The 17577-nt window shown below is 38.6% G+C and overlaps 1 protein-coding gene across 3 annotated transcripts in view; it reads left to right on the forward strand.

Moving 5' to 3' along the window:
* Positions 1 to 17577, forward strand: part of LOC125237431 (transcription factor EB) — a 76835-nt gene that overhangs the window by 40263 nt on the left and 18995 nt on the right. The gene's annotated exons all lie outside the window — the stretch shown is intronic.

The raw sequence follows: 17577 nt of genomic DNA on the forward strand, positions 1-17577 counted from the left end.
TCAACAAGTCGATTTTATTGAATTGTTTTAAACATACGTTTGGCTGATTCAAATGGATTGAATTATATGACTTACACTAATATATCTATACAAAATAGTACAATCGACGAGAAAGAAAATTCTTAGAACTTCAGTTGGGCTTACTCTTTCTTGGCCACAGACTAGCCAAAGGCAAAGACGTGGCCTACGATGGAGTGAGCTCGCCCAGACGATGCCTGTTCACTCTTGATTTGAAGGTTGCCGGGTTATATGAGCTCGGAAATGTAGCCGAAGGCAAGGAATTCCACTCATGGCAGTGCGCATAAAAAAAGAAGAAGCAAAGTGCTTCGTGCGAAATCGCGGAAATAATGATTTTTATTTATTAATTACAAATGGGCCTACTCTTGGCCACAGACTAGCCAAAGGCGTGGCCTATGATGGAGTGAGCTCGCCCAGAAGATGCCTGTTCACCCTAGATTTGAAGGTTGCCGGGTTAAAATACTACAATATGAATGTCACCATCTTCAAACGAGTTCTCAACAGAAGGTTTTTTTTTTTTTTTTTTTTATGGGATAGGAGGCAAACGAGCAGACAGGTCGCCTGGTGGTGGTGGTGTAAATAACACAATTTTTTCTTTATTTTCCCTCCGATTGCATAATGCATTTGATTTGACACTGAATTAAGGTTATTATCGGAATTAATTAATTAAGTACCTCAGAGCAGAGATAAGGTTACACGCAATTGTTATTTTATTATGATATTTGTGATTGTTGGTTTTTCCTCGCGACGGAAGTGAGTTACTTAATTGTAAAATTAATTATCAAGAATGATTTATATAGAACTAGCGACCCGCCCCGGCTTCGCACGGGTACTATACCCACATGTAAACCTTCCTCTAGAATCACTCTATCTATTAAAAAAACCGCATCAAAATCCATTGCGTAGTTTTAAAGATTTAAGCATACATAGGGACATAGGGACAGAGAAAGCGACTTTGTTTTATACTATGTAGTGATGATGTAGTGATTTACAATCTTCATACTAAGAGAGTTTTGAATGATTTACAGTTACTTTCATTAGACTTATATTGACCGGGATATAGACCGTGATTACCTTTTTGATTTTTGTCGAGCTCCCGATATTTCGACGCAGTTGCATGCATCATGACCACTACCAATTTTTATCAAAATCGGAGACGTGATCCAAATGTACAAACTTTTCGGGAATTGCTGATTGAGCCAACGTCTAAAAACGTAGCTGCTAGGGGTGTCACAATCGGATCGTTCAAGTATTCGCTCACATTAGTCACATTATGGGCAGCCTGTAACTCTTATTATGAAATTCGTCTCATACTTAGCGATTTTATTAACTTTCCTATTATTTAAGTCCATACGTGAAATCGCGTTTGATCACTTGATGTATGGACGCGCGCGCGAGAACGCAAGTTTGCTAAGCTGCCTGTTATCTCGCGATATTTCCCGCCTATCAGATGGCGACACAATCGCACGGCATGATTAGCATGTTCTCTCGTTCTTGAGTGCATCCGGTGCGCGAGGCTGCGTAGTCATTAGCGCATGCTTGGCCTGATTGATACGCGATTACGCCGTGAAGTTGTCATGCCGCTCTTCAAGAGTATCGCGTCATTTACTTATATAATACAGGGTGTTACACCAGGCAGGCAAGTATGGTCGCGCGATAAATGATAAAACATCTGGCCGTCCCTATCGCACTTACTAATAGTGCGATAGGGACGGCCTGATATTTTATCGTCTATCGCGCGACCATGCTACCCGTGCAGCACAGTATAAACCAGTAATAAATAACTCTTGTAACAAACGTACGCCGCGCGTTGCAACTCATGCAAGCGGATTTGGATAAACGTGCATTATATGCAAAGCCGATAAAGTTCGTTTGTCCCTTTCCGACGTATTGATTGGTGTGATAGAAAGGGACAAACGAACTTTATCGGCTTGATAACTTTAGTGAACGTTTATGAATAAGGGGGTTACGCTTTGAGTTATAAATCTAAAAGTAGTAATGTCGTGTTATGGTATAATTTGGCGGTGACTAAATTGAGAGCGACCATTGATTAGGCCCCAAGGAGAAGTTACACTTGTCGCAGTAAACTTTAAATTGGTTCTGAGCATTCTCTAAAACATAGATACCTACATAAAGCCTGACCAGGTACGCGCCATGTTGCGGAATTTCATTAGAACAATTTTCTTCATACTAAACTGAACTGACACCCCATACATCAGAACAACAGCGCCCTCCTGACAATAGTTAGGCTTTACATTACACATTCATAACCCGAGCTCATATAACCCGGCAACCTTCAAATCAAGAGTGAACAGGTATCTTCTGGGCGAGCTCACTCCATCGTTGGCCACGTCTTTGCCTTTGGCTAGTCTGTGGTCAAGAGTAAGCCCATTTATAATAAAGATAAGATGAGAGGAAAGGGGAATCCCCCTTCCCGTAGTTGATTCTATATTACACAAAAGCTAAAGAAAAAACTGACTCCCTGTATAAAACTCTGTATACAAAGGTGCTAAGACTGCTACTTAAGCGAATCGTAGTATTGCTGTCTGTACTTATAGGTACTTAAGGTACGTTGATTTGAGAAACCTGGGTACGTATCCGAATGGCACAAACGCTCACGAAACGAAACGCTCGTAGATATGTATGTCTATCGCTCTTGCGTATTGGCGCGACTGAGCCAGACTACCTTTCGTTTCGTGAGCCAGACTGCATTTAGTTTTCGTTTCGCGTCGCAGAAATGTAGTCTGGCTCTGTCGCGCCAATACGCAAGAGCGAAAGAGATAGCTACGAAAGCGATATTATTGTGAGCGTTTCGTGAGCGTTTGTGCATTTGGCTACGCACACTGTTGTCTACAGGTGTATAAATAACCCCACCAGCGCGTACTACAATCTGCATCAATGGAAACCTTATGAATGGACGCATTATATGCAAATCCGTTATCGCACAATCGCCTTAATTGCCTTCGGTAATAGGCAGAAGATCGCCTGCATCCGCCGGAGGTGTCTTGGCACTTAAATTTACGCACTTGGTAAATATTGAAAAAGCAGACTACGATGAGTTTTTAATAAGACACTCGTTAGCGAGAACGTCATAGAAAATGTATGCAATTCTTGGTTTTAGTAAGAAACCGTTTGGGGGCGCTGTTCACTTTTTCCATAGGTACAGTGAGATCCAAAAGTGCATGGCGAATAATTGGGCCATTTTTTTCAAAGTTGTCCACCCCACTTTTTTTGTAACATGTGTATTTTTTACGCGATTAATACTCAGAATCGCGAGGTCTTTCGATCCTGATAGGAGAAAAAAAATGTCCCAAGATTTCCATACCTACCGTTACCGCCATACAAAATGTATGCAAAAATGGTACCTAAACCTAACGGAATGGGATAAACCTTGGGACACTTTTTTTCTCCTAAGAGTTAAGACCGAAAGAGCTCGCGATTCTGAGTGGCAATCACATAAAAACATCAAAATCCAAAAAAAAATGGGGTAGACAACTTTGAAAAATATAGCCCATTTATCAATGAATTCAGTCATAATTTCTTCATGCAATTTCGCAGCAATCGCAGCTCACTGTACAATGTCGTTTTCCGAAACATTATTTTTTGAATTTGTAGTTTGTATATATGAAGCTTTACCATTTTTCTTTTCGATTTTTGAAATTTTACATAGTCACATGAATTCGAGGTGATTATTTGAGTTATTTTAAAGTAAGTCGTTTTAATATATATGACTAATGGTTTTTGTTTTGTTCACAGGTAAGTTGGGGAAAATAATCGTTGAAAAACTACTGCACAGGTACATAAACATAAATAGCACTCCCTGATCGGAGTCCAAAAATATTGTTTAAGGAAGAAGTATAATAATTGATGATTGAAATGATAATGAAGAAGTATAATAATTAATCTAGACATATGTATCGATTAAGTATGAGATTTTTTAATTGACTACGGATCTTCATTCGATACAATCGATCTCTACAAATGCTACAAAATCTTGACCATCATATTCTACAAAACATTGGGTACATTTTTTGTATAAAAATATTGCTCAATTGTTTAATGATAAATAAACTGTACTTCATTAAACTTTTTGTAGACTTGCTATTTAAAGCCTGAATTCGCCGTTACAAAAATAATACGATACAATAACTGCGACCTTGAACGTAGACAATGCCACCATAATCTTTTATTGTTTATGATATGATTGTCAAATTCGGTTGTCCCATAATAACACTACAAGCTAGTACTAATAATAACAATATGGCGGCGTGCATTCCCTTTTCGTCCCCGCGTTACATCATGAAGACCAACAGGAACATTTTCCTTCTACTTCAATTGGCAGTCAATGAGGAGGCACACTGACATTTTCATCCCGCCAGGCGGCGCCTGTGCAAGTGTCTAATAGGCATGTCACTGTCATTCATATTATTATGTGAGAGAGAAAACAAATATCATCTTCTCGCTCTTACGTATGAAATCTTTATTGATGTGCAATGGACTAATAGGGTGGCGCCATCTGTCATAACCTTTGAGTGTGCCTCCTCATTATGCTTTTCTCCAGATCTGAAATGCGTTATATCCCGCGCACAACTAAACAGCCGATTACAACTTCACTTGCAGTATTTCCGGTCTATAAGACCTTCAACCCTTCAAGGAAAGAGCATACTCTTATCTAGAGGCCAGCAATGAACTTCGCACCCTCGTTCGATCTTACTCCTGTTTGTATTCCACATTTTGTGTGATCAAAACATTTTTTCTCTTTCATTCTCCTCTATTTGTTTCGTCACCGCTTCGAGGCTATTTTCAAAGTTGTTCACCCATTTTTTTTTTTGGATTTGGAAATTTTTATGTGGTTTCCACTCAGAATCGCGAGCTCTTTCAATCCTAATAGGAGAAAAAAGTGTTCCAAAGTTTTTTTCCCATTCCGTTACCAGTTTACCATACATTTTGTATGGCGGTAACGGAATGGAAGGATTGAAAAATGTATGGAAATCTTGGGACAATTTTTTTCTCCCAACAGGATCGAAAGACCTCGCGATTCTAAGCATGAATCGCGTAAAAAATACCCATGTTACAAAAAAAGTGGGGTGCACAACTTTGAAAAAAAAAACGGCCCTTCAAAGTGAGCTCTTTTCTTTATTTTTAGAATGATTGCACTCCTCTTTGTTCCAGAGACAATCTCTAAAACTAAATGAAGATGGCTAAAATAGTTATAACAAGTTGCAAAAGATATCTTCAAAAGACGCATTTACATAATTTACACCAAGAGACGCATTATCTCAGTTGATTAAATTACAGCTTCATAACATAATAATTAATCAAATCTAGTACATTCCTTTGCTATTGCTTTGGATTAGCAAAGGGATGTGAAATGATCGAAATCAGCATTGAGGGTATCACTGACGAAGAAGTTCTCGATTTTGATTAACATGGATTTCCGCATCGCCTGACTCCATCGATTCATTATAATTATTATTCACCTTTTGTTTATCAATTGTTCGATGTGGTACAATTTAGAATCAATCAATATCTTAAAAATCTGTAGTTTTGAGTGTTTTTGCACTGCAGTGACTGTAGCGAATGACACTACACGGTAGCAGACGACACGGAAGCGTTTACGGTAACGAGCTCTCTGCGGCCTTGTGCCACGAAGGCTGGTCGTCACACTATGGACTCCACCCAAGCAGAAAATAAACGCAAATATACAGTATAAATTATAATGTCACCCACCTTACGCACTGTAGCATCGATTAGCTAATGGATAACCTAACCACAAAATCAAAATTTTGTAAAAAACCCCGACATAGTTGGCTTGCCTGTATTGTTTGCGGATGACACGAATAATTGGACGTGTCTGTCTGTCTTTCTGTTTATCTGTTTGTGCGTGTGTAGGTCTGCGGCATCGTAGCACCAAAACGGTGGAACCGGTTTAGATTTAATTTATTTTGTTTGAAAGATGAATTAGTTGGGAGTGTTCTTAGACTTCTTACTCGTTTTATATGTTTGACGTCTCTGTCTGTTTGTGTGTCTGTCTGTCTGTGGCATCATAGCTCCCGAACGAAGGAACCGATTTAGTTTTTTTTTTGTTTAAAAACGGAATTAATCGGGATTGTTCTTAGCTATGTTTGATGGAAACCGGTCCACTAGATTTTTTTTAGATTTTTAGATTTGGGATCATCCACATATTACGTCACACCAAATTTCAGGTTTTTAGACCCCTCCCCCCCCTATGTCACGCTTTTTTGTATCCCTTTAACAGGGATTGTCACATTTAGTATGACCCCCCCCCCCCCCTTACACTGTGACGTAATATATGGATGACGCCCTAACAAACCCATCTGCAAGCATCGGCTTACAGTCTAGCTTTAGATTACTGTAGGTAGTAATAATGATTTTTATATGGACAATGTACTATCATCTGGCTAAGACGAAACGGTATTTTAAACGTAGTACTATGGTTGTATCTCTAGATGTAGATGCTATCGAAAATCACAAATGGGCGCAACAATCAGATCTTTGTGCGAAAAATGATGTCATCCTCCACTGATAAGTTAGTTAAGTGTTCAGCTATCAAGACGCCACTTAGTGCGTTTTCACATTATCCGATCCGATATCGGATGTCGGACCGATATCCCATACATTACAGGCGCCATCTTGGATTTTTTCTATTGAAATCCTTCCGACATCCGATATCGGATCGGATAATGTGAAAACGGCGTTACGATAAAATCTTCGTAAATATCTATAATATCGAGTCAACCAAATATGAAAAAATATTATTTTATTGCAGACAATTAGATCATTCATTTCTTTTTTGCACCATCACCTTCTTTGCCTTGAAGCGTTGGTGGCCTCGCGGTAAGAGCGTGCGACTTTCGTTCCGGAGGTCGCGGGTTCGAACCCCGGCTCGTACCAATCAGTTTTTCGGAACTTATGTGCGAAATGTCATTTGATATTTGCCAGTCGCTTTTCGGTGAAGGAAAACATCGTGAGGAAACCGGACTAATTCCAATAAGGCTTAGTTACCCTTCGAGTTGGAAGGTCAGATGGCAGTTGCTTTCGTAAAACTACAAAATCTTGGGATTAGTTGTCAAAGCGGACCCCAGGCTCCCATGAGCCGTGGCAAATGCCGGAACGCAAGGATGATGATGACCTTCTTTGCCTTGACGCCGAACTATGGTCGCCAAATTCTTGAGTATTAATTTTTGTAGACCCATTATTAAGACCGTTCCCCTTCTCGAAACGCAGCAATGTCCTTAGTAGTTATCAAAATTAAACACAAGAAAGATCCGTCTCATGTTCTGTCAAAATGATTTAAAGCGATCTTCCACAAGCGGTCAACAGCGGTGCTCCCAATCTGTCCTTGGCCAGCATCTGGGATTGACATTCCTCGCGTCGCGTGTCTCCACCCATATCGCTAATTACGAGCCCAAATACAGCACCAATTGAAGCTGGGGATTTAAACATCATGCTTTGGCTGTTTTATAGGTCTCAGTATCATCACATAACGCTATACAATGAGTTTTTGACGTTTTAGTATACTTTAATTGATAGCGTAAACGTCACTAGAGATATATTGTAGCTTGTAGCTTATTTTTAAATATCTACAGCTGTACATCGTCGCCATGCATTCTCAAAGGTCTATTCAAAATCAATGACATCCCACCAATCAGTGCAACTCTTATTAAGCGGTTGAAACAAAACGAAATCGTCACATTGCAGTGACGTTACTAGTCCAAGAGTCACGCCACAATTTATTTAACCCATATCCTACAGTCAGTCGACTTCTATGTATAACAACACCCACAGGCAGAAAAGGGCTGGTGAAATTCTGAGTTCATCACTTAGTATTTTATTTTTGGTTCTTGTAAAACCGTTTGGGGGCGCTGCGCGCTGTACACTATCTCTACCCAATGTCATTTTCCGTGACTACGCTCTTGAGTGACGTATTAAAATATCATGGTAGCCTGACCTCTAATTAGCGATGTGTGGGAACTGGATCGCCCGCATGCGCACGGAATTATAGTGATACCGGGTAACGATGGTCGCGGCAATGCCGTGCCATTGTTACTAACAGCCCATACTTATCTACAGAGATTCATTCATTGCGCGAACAAATAATACACATATTTATTGCTCACAAAATTGTAAGTTATTTTAGTAGACAATGTAAATTTTTGATATAGGTAGTTAGTAGTTTAGGGGTGTTATTCACTGTCTTCATACAAAACATTATGTGACGATAACGTTTAAGTATTGAACGTGCGGTTATAACATTTTTTTGCTTTCATATTACCTCATTTCTTTTCAATATCACCAACGATACTGAAAATCCTGTCGCCCGCAGTCGACTTAAACAGAGATAAACTTGACAAAAAACAAAACAAACTTGACAGACAGAGATAAACTTGGTAAAACATTTTTAAAAAAGTAACTGTAATTACTTTGTATCATCAATATAATCAAATAACAATAATTACAGTTACTACAGAGGAAATGCATTGAATATTTCCTTTATTAAAGTTTCACGAAGCTTTTTTCCTAGTCGACTGTGGGCGACAGGCTACGTAGCAATCTGTCATTCCAATATCAACTCTTGTTTTCTTTCAACCCATTTATTGCTTAAGAGACATTGACACTTGAGCAGTTTCATGTGCTCTTCCACTTTCGGGTGGTTATTTTCTTATGTGAATTTTGTGTTTTGTATGTTGAATTTATGTCGATTCGACTGTTTTTTTTTTACTTTTTGTTTTTCACTATTTCGCCAATGATATTTCGATAATACTTAGTTGATGGCTTGACGATTCAAAGACATCAATGATTATATTACAAACACTTACCTATTAGTAATATTATTAGTATTATTTTTTCTAACTTTTCAAACTGAACGAATGATACTCCGATGATAGATGACCAAAGGCCGCATGATTGCCGTAATGACGGGAAGCCATGTTTCCGCGAGCGATGACCATCATACGCCATCTGCATCAGTGCACGAGAACTGTTACGACGTTCAAGGTCACCGTTCGTCCTTGGGGTACTGTGAGCTGTAAAAGTGCATGGCGAATTTATCAATGAATTCATTCATAATTTCTCTCAGTCCCTGTAGTGAGATGACGAACTGTTTTTATAACCCCCGACGCAAAAACGACGGGGTGTTATAAGTTTGACGTGTCTGTCTATCTGTCTGTCTGTCTGTGGCATCGTAGCTCGCGAACGGATGAACTGATTTAGATGTCGTTTTTTTGTTTGAAATCTGAATTAGTCGGGAGTGTTCTTAGCCGATGTTTCATGAAAATCGGTCCACTATATCGCGGTCGGAGGTTTTTTCAAAATTTTAATTTTGTGGTTAGTTTATTATGATGTAAGAGGCAAACGAGCGAAAACCTAAGTATTTACAGATAGACAGATCCTCCAGATAAATATCTAGTATTTTCTAAACAATTTTAGTATTTTCCAATTAAAACCACAATCCCATTACACCAATCATTACCATGCGCATGAGTATACATTATACTATACACGTCATATATAGTTACATGTGGTTACATGAAAAAGTTCACACATTATCACATCAACCTCAACAATAGATGTCGCTACCGTCGACGTCGACATCACAAGGCTGCAGGAGCTTTACTTCCAACTTACCTTATTGTTAATGTAATAAGATACAAATTCATTTACTTATAGTACAAATTAAATTATAAAAACAAAGAACTTATCAACAACACAAGTTGTGTAACAAAATACAAAGTGCCAAAAACATGTATAGGTACAACACCTTAATGTACAGGCAATAAAGTTCTGTATACATATTTTAGGCACTTTGTATTGACAGCTGTGTTGTTGACTGTATCTGTATTGAATGCATGGGTTTCTCAGCACGCGTTGGTTGACGCACTGAGACCTGAGACTGAGAGTAATCTTTTCTTTGGAACGTGACGGCGGCGATTATTTTAATAAAGGCTATTAGACACGACAGGACGTCTGGTCGTTTTGAATTTTATGCTTGTTAAGAGTGTGTTTAGCGCCATCTGTTGTGGGAAAATATTACTTGATGTACTTTATTGCAAATGTTATAAATGTTACTCTTCACACTAGTCTTTAATTTAATAAAATAAATAATAATCTTAAATCGTAGATAAAGAGCTTTGTTTTGTCTGTCTGTTCTATGAGTTTTTGAAAATCTTATTTAGGACGGCGAAAAGTGTTCTTTGTATTATTTATGTCATAATGGATCAAAAACATATTAAAGCCAAAATAACAGCAATACAAATAAAGTAAAGTAATACCTACACCTATACTTACACTATGTAATTTTAATTGATCTATGATTTACCACGATACCAACTGTTCAATGAAACTGCCAAACGATTATTTAAAAATAATCAATTAACCAATTTGACAGTTTATCGCCATTGTTCTACAGTCACTCTCAATTGGTCCGCAGCCGCAGATATCTCGTCTCGGATCGAAGCGAATAATAATTATACTTTCGTAATACTAGTTTGTTTACTGTCAATCGGTGTATTATACAAACGGGTATGTGCCTACCACACATGTAGAATTCATGTATGACCACAGAATACATATTAGTACAAGTATGACAAACTGACTGTCAGAGATGGAGAGTCAGATTGTTAGCCAGTTTGATAATAAATAATAGTACACACGAGTAGAAAAAAGTAAGAACACCTACAAAACGGAAGTTTGACAACTTTTCAAGGCCGAAATCTAATCTAGTGCAAGGTATACTTTTCTTTTTGTATTCGCAATAATTTAGTTATTATCTTATCTGTAGGGTAGGTAAGCTGCACTGACATTTTATCCCGCCAGGCGGCGCCTGTGCAAGTACACAAGCAAGACACTGCCATTCATATGTGAGAGAGAAAAAAAAATCATCTTCTCGCTCTCACTGTGAAATTCTTTATCTGTGCAATGGTCTTGGACTACTAGGGTGGCGCCATCTGTCCTCATTATTGTTACGTAGCATTCGAGAGCCTACGGAGCTGGAATCACTCGAAGAGAGAATCTAGCTTACCACCTTAGATCATGATCAAGCTCGGCCAAACATGCGCGTTTTGAAAGCGTAGGCGGAGCGTCAGCGGAGCGCATTGATAGTGGTACGCCGGACGAACGCTGGCGTTGCGCCCAGCGGACGCCGGCGGGAACTAACGAGCGCGGATTGTGAGCGGAATGCGCGCGGATTGCGAGCGGAACGCCAGCGTGCCGCCGGCGCACCGCTATCATTGCGCTCCATTAACGCTACGCTATCAAAACGATTTACGTGTGGCGGAGGCTTTAATCTTTATGCTCTCAGCCTGTTATACCACGGACGTTGCCAAAATTCGCGCACGGTACGGTAGGCGCGCACCCGGCCATCTGGTTTGGCCAGGCGTCACCCGTGACAGTTAATCGTACATTCAATACAATGTACTTAGAGCAATCGTGCGCGAGCGCAGGAAGAGAAACGACGTAAGCGACATCCCTTGTAAATGTACGCGCAGTTGCGTCTTGTTAGGAGGAAAGGAAAGTCCAAATGTGTATGACACATTTAATGGCTTGAACTGTAAGTTATCATGTCTAGTTGTATTTAGCCAATTTGTAGTAAAATTGTTTATAGAATTAGCGACTCATTCCAAAAAGATTGAAATTGTGACGATACTTAGTTTTTAGAATTTCGTCAGATGTTTTTAAAAGTCCTTTAATTCTGATTTAACACATTAACGACCAGCGCAGCAACATAATATGTGAGTTGACCAACATACAAATTCGTATCTCCTCTTGGACCTACTTATATGTGCTTAATAAATGGATTGTAGGTGTGGTCGGTGAGTGCGTTTTTCTTTTGGACGTGAGTGAGGCCGTTAGATCGAAATTGAAATGGACGACGATAGTTGTATGACAAAATGGTTGACATAAGAGAGAAGTTATGGTGGGTACGCTCTCTGGGTACCATTTTTTTATGGGATAGAAGGCAAACGAGCAGACAGGTCACCTGCTGGTAAGCGATCACTTACTTTAAAATTAGACAGAATATCTAAAAGAGAAATATATCATAACTAGCTTTTACCCGCGGCTTCGCCCGCGTAATAAAAGTATTCTTATTGAAACGTTTACAAAAAATAAGATTTTCATTTGGATCCGTAGGTTTCTTTGTAGGTACATCTGTCCGCGATTACTTCGATTAAGGTAAAGCGGGACAATTCTGGACTGGGGGGCCATTGTAACTGATCTATTTGCTGTACGGTCAGCCAAGAAAGTGGTTTACCACTTTTCGACTCTATTGATCGAAAAGTGGTACTTAAACCACTTTTTTGGCTGACTGTACCTTACACATATTACTATTGTTTTAAAAGAAATTCTTGCAATGATTGTAGAATTGTTACACAGCGACCACAGCGTAGGGAGTAGGTACGAATATGTTTGTATTTTACCTATATAAATATTTATACTGGGGAAACTTCATACAACCCACATAGCCAGTATCTCGACGCTATGGTCGGTAGGGTAAAAAGTACTTCCTTGCATTATCGCTTACAATTTTTTCCATTTTCCTTATACTTATTGCAAACGTAAACATATAAAAGGCAAGCAAACAACGATCTTCTTACAGTTCATTGAATGCAATAGTTATTACGGATGCAGGATACTCGCCGATGCCTACTTACTAATCCCTTCGCACTGAGCCACCTGCATTTTACACTGCCTAGATATCGATTGCCGACCGATTAGTCCGACCCCAATCCCTATTCTTATTCCCGTCCCTATCTCTATCCTTGTCCCCGTCCCCGTCCCCGTCCTTCCCCTATCCCTATCCCTATCCCTATCCCTATCCCTATCCCTATCCCTATCCCTATCCCTATCCCTATCCCTATCCCTATCCCTATCCCTATCCCTATCCCTATCCCTATCCCTATCCCTATCCCTATCCCTATCCCTATCCCTATCCCTATCCCTATCCCTATCCCTATCCCTATCCCTATCCCTATCCCTATCCCTATCCCTATCCCTATCCCTATCCCTATCCCTATCCCTATCCCTATCCCTATCCCTATCCCTATCCCTATCCCTATCCCTATCCCTATCCCGTTCCTGTCTCTGTACCTGTCCCTGTCCCTGTCAAATTATCATGCTAGGAGGTGAACTTTGAAAAATCCTTTCTTAGTGGTCCTCTAAGGAACTTCCGTGTCAATTTGAAATCTCTTGAACCAGAAGTAAAGATAAAAACTAAACCTATACTTATGGCTATTTTGGATATTTTAACCCCATTGCACAACAACAGGGGAGAAAATTTCTTTTCCACTTCATTAGATTTTAAAATCGTTGTATTTATCGTGTTCAGCGACCCGATAAACCATAAAAACGATACCCATATTGTGTTTTTGACTTTACCCCCTTTGCACCCCTTTAGGGGTCAAATTTAAAAAAAACCTGAAACATGTATTTAGTCATTTGTCTTAGGAATCCTCCTATGAAGTTTCGAATAAAATAGTCAAACTGATCTTCTTCCCCATACAAACTTTGAACCCCCATTTCACCCTTTTAAGAGAAGAATTTTGAAAAATCCTTTCTTAGTGCTCCTCTACGCCATATAAGGAACCTATGTGCCAAATTTGAAATCTCGAGGACCAGCGGTTTCGGCTGTGTGTATATTATGTCAGTTAGTCAGTTTCTTCTTTTATATATTTTTTGATATTTAAACCCCATTGCACTACAACAGGGGAGAAGGTATTTCACTTCCGCTTCGTTAGATTTTAAAAACGTTGTATTTATCGTGATCAGCGACCCAATAAACCGTAAAAACGATACCCATATTAGTTTTTGACTTTATCACCCCCTTTTCACCCTTTTAGGGTTTAGATTTTCAAAAAAACCTGAAACACGTCTTTAGTCATATGTTTTTAGGTTCTCTCCTATGAAGTTTCGAATAAAACAGTGAAACTAACATTGTTTCCTCATACAAACTTTGAACCCCCATTTGACCCCCTTAGGAGACAAATTTTGAAAATTCCTTTCTTAGTACTCTTCTACACTATATAAGGAACCTACGTGCCAAATTTGACATCTCTAGGACCCGCTGTTTCGGCTGTGCGTTGATATGTTAGTCAGTCAGTCAATATCTTCTTTTATACACCGTGTTTCACTTAACACTAAAAACCTGAAAACAGTTTGTTCAGAATCGTGAGTAGAATCGATTGAGCTATATCTTGATGGGGGTAATATTTTTATTTAAATTAGTATTATTAGTTATTTTTTACGTGCCCATTCTATTGTACTCGTAATACAACATTGTGTATATCGCATTGCTAGAGGTTGTTTACCTTTTTTCAGTATTTAGGGGTATTAATACTGGCCGGTTACTTGGACGATTATTTTTTCCGCTACTAGTTTGACGTTGTTTGTCAGTTAAATCTTAATGTTTATCATAAGTCATAACAAATTGAACTCGTACCTAATTACAACCTTGTCATTTTGAATATTGAGTTTATTTGTGCTTACTGCGATTACCTGTCCAATTTGAAGTTTACTGTGACAAAGCTTTAAAGTGTTTTACAGTGACATCTTAGCTGTCTATTGGTAAACCTTATGTCGTTGCAGTAACGTACACAAATAAATAGTCTTATGGTTTATGATGGTAGTTAGCAATTATTTTGTTGAGTGTAGAGCTAAAAGTCAAGTAGAGCTGTACAGAAAATTAAAAATTCAATTAAAAAAAAAGTAACGATCAGATTAAAAGATGAATACTCTAGATGAGTTTAAAAAAATAAAAATCAGTTGGGGTGTCTGAGGTTTTGAGTGATACCGGAAACACCGTGTATATTTTTTTGATATTTAAACCCCATTGCACCGGAACAGGGGAGAAGGTATTTCACTTCCGCCTCGTTAGATTTTAAAAACGTTGTATTTATCGTGATCAGCGACCCGATAAACCATAAAAACGATACCCATATTGATTTTTTTACTTTATCACCCCCTTTTCACCCTTTTAGGGGTAAAATTTTCAAAAAACCTGAAACACGTATTCAGTCATATGTCTTAAGGAATCTTCCTGTGAAGTTTCGAATAAAATAGTCAAACTAATCTTGTTTCCCCATACAAACTTTGAACCCCCATTTGACCCCCTTAGGAGGTGAATTTTGGAAAATCCTTTCTTAGTGCTCCTCTACACCATATAAGGAACCTACGTGCCAAATTTGAAATCTCTAGGACCAGCGGTTTCGGCTGTGCGTTGATATGTCAGTCAGTCAGTCAGTCAGTCAGTCAGTCAGCTTCTTCTTTTATATATTTAGATAATAACAGTCGTCTTAAAAACGTTTTGTTATAGTATAGAAGTTTCACTATATGTATTTCCAAAAGGGGAGGCAGAGCAGATTTAACTGCTCGCAAAGAAAACGAAATTATGTTTAACCTGTGTGGTGGCCCATCATAGAATTCATCACCACTTTCCTTTATTTGGTGTCGTAGAAGTCGACTGTGGGATATGGGTTCAATTTTGTTGTGGATGTTGATCTAGCAACCTGTTACTGCAATACCACATTTAGATTTTCATTCAACCCTTTAGGTACTTATAGAGTGGCACTGAAATTCGAGCAGTTTCATGTGGTAAGCCTCCCCTTTTTTAGAATTACGGGCGTGTTATGTATTTTACAATAGATAAATTGTAAATGGCAACTTTCACCACACATCGAGTTACTGCACACCTCATAGCATGTATCGCTCTGAAGCAGCGGTCAAGGCCGACGCGTGCGCACCTTGCACTTGTATGACTTGTATGAGTTGTATGGCTGTTGCTGGTACCACGTATGAAGGAAGGTTACGTGAAATGACATCTAACTTCTAAAATCCATACTTAATATGAATGGAAAGTGTGTGACATAGACATAGACATAATTCTTTATTGGTAATGAAAATTGCAGGTCACAACTTATACCATATTAGATTATTGTATATAAGTAATTACACATATTTATACACATATACATTTGTTCGATAATTATACACTTTTATATAATATAGCCTGCGATACTTTACATATAACTTTACATGTGTGACTGTTTGTCCGGCAAAAGCTAGTATTAATATGTTTGAGGCTTTGCTTCGTTTTATTACTTATTAAATATATGATTGTGGTTATTCACGTAGGTATTTAGATTACATTTGAGATTTCCCCAAATTTTTATACTACCTACAATATTTTAACATTATCTTTTATTTTAACGTGAAACTTTTATAGAGGTAAAATTTCAGTTATTTCCTAGTGATTTTATGTCGCTGATAATATTTTACATAATTTAATTATCGTTTATTCCATTTTTGCGTTTTATAACTAAATTACATGGCTGACTGACAATAATTCCTTATTCAACCGTAAAATGTACAAATAAGGGACTTACTGCTAAAAAGTACTGCTTTAAAAGTCAAACATTGGGACATATCACTACATAGTATAAAAAAAAGTCGCTTTCTCTGTCCCTATTTCCCTGTATGCTTAAATCTTTAAAACTACGCAACGGATTTCGATGCGGTTTTTTTAATAGATAGAGTGATTCTAGAGGAAGGTTTACATGTAGGTATAGTACCCGTGCGAAGCCGGGGCGGGTCGCTAGTTTATAATATTTGTCGGTTTAACTTACTCTTAAGCGTTTTTAAATCATCTAATCCGATATCGGAGGTAGGAAAGATGTCGAAGGTAAAAATCAAAGATGGCACCTTTAATACCTACATACAAGTAGGATATCGGTCCCAAGTAGATCCAATATCGGATTGGACAGTGTGAAAACGCACTTTTTGTCAAGAGGTCACATTCTCTGTGACGTTACGAGTAACTAAGGCCAGGCCCCGTAGCCGAATGGCATTTCTCCGACGCCAAACGAAAGCGATACGCCGCTGGCTCTGTCGCGCCAATACGCAAGCGCGATAGAGATAGATATCTACTAGCCGATAGATATCTACTAGAGATAGATATCTACCATTTAGATGGCGTGAAAATTCGCTTGCGATTTTAGTTACATTGCGGGCTGTTGAGGTTACATACAATTTTGCACAGCCGTCAAATACCGCAATGCAATAAAACTCGTATGCGAGTTCTCGTACCGTCTAAATGGGCCCTTATTCCGAACCCATGGTACCCTTGTCTTCAAACGTTTGACTTGGCCTACTAGACTCGTGTAAATATAATCAATGGTACTGATAGCAGTAGATCAGCGTTATCATATCGGATCTAGCCGACAGGCGGCTGACATTGGACTTCTACATTTGTGACTATATCTATAGTGATTGATAAATGATAATAGATTGTGGCTTTCGGATTGTTTGATCATTTTTCTATGAACTTGTGCGTATCATTGTTATACAGCCTGTTTTTATTGAATTCCGTTAACTTTAAAGGAAGATTCTTTAGTTCAAATACAATCAATTGCTCTAAGAAACTAGCCTCTTAACTCTTGTACGGTTATCGAATTCTAATGAACACAAGTTAAATTATAATCTATTGAAAATATTTCAACTTGTGCTGTCTTAAAGTAGTCACACTACTATGTATATAAATTAAAGCCA

This window comes from Leguminivora glycinivorella, chromosome 21 (genome assembly GCF_023078275.1).
Source record: "Leguminivora glycinivorella isolate SPB_JAAS2020 chromosome 21, LegGlyc_1.1, whole genome shotgun sequence".
Classification (NCBI taxonomy): domain Eukaryota; kingdom Metazoa; phylum Arthropoda; class Insecta; order Lepidoptera; family Tortricidae; genus Leguminivora; species Leguminivora glycinivorella.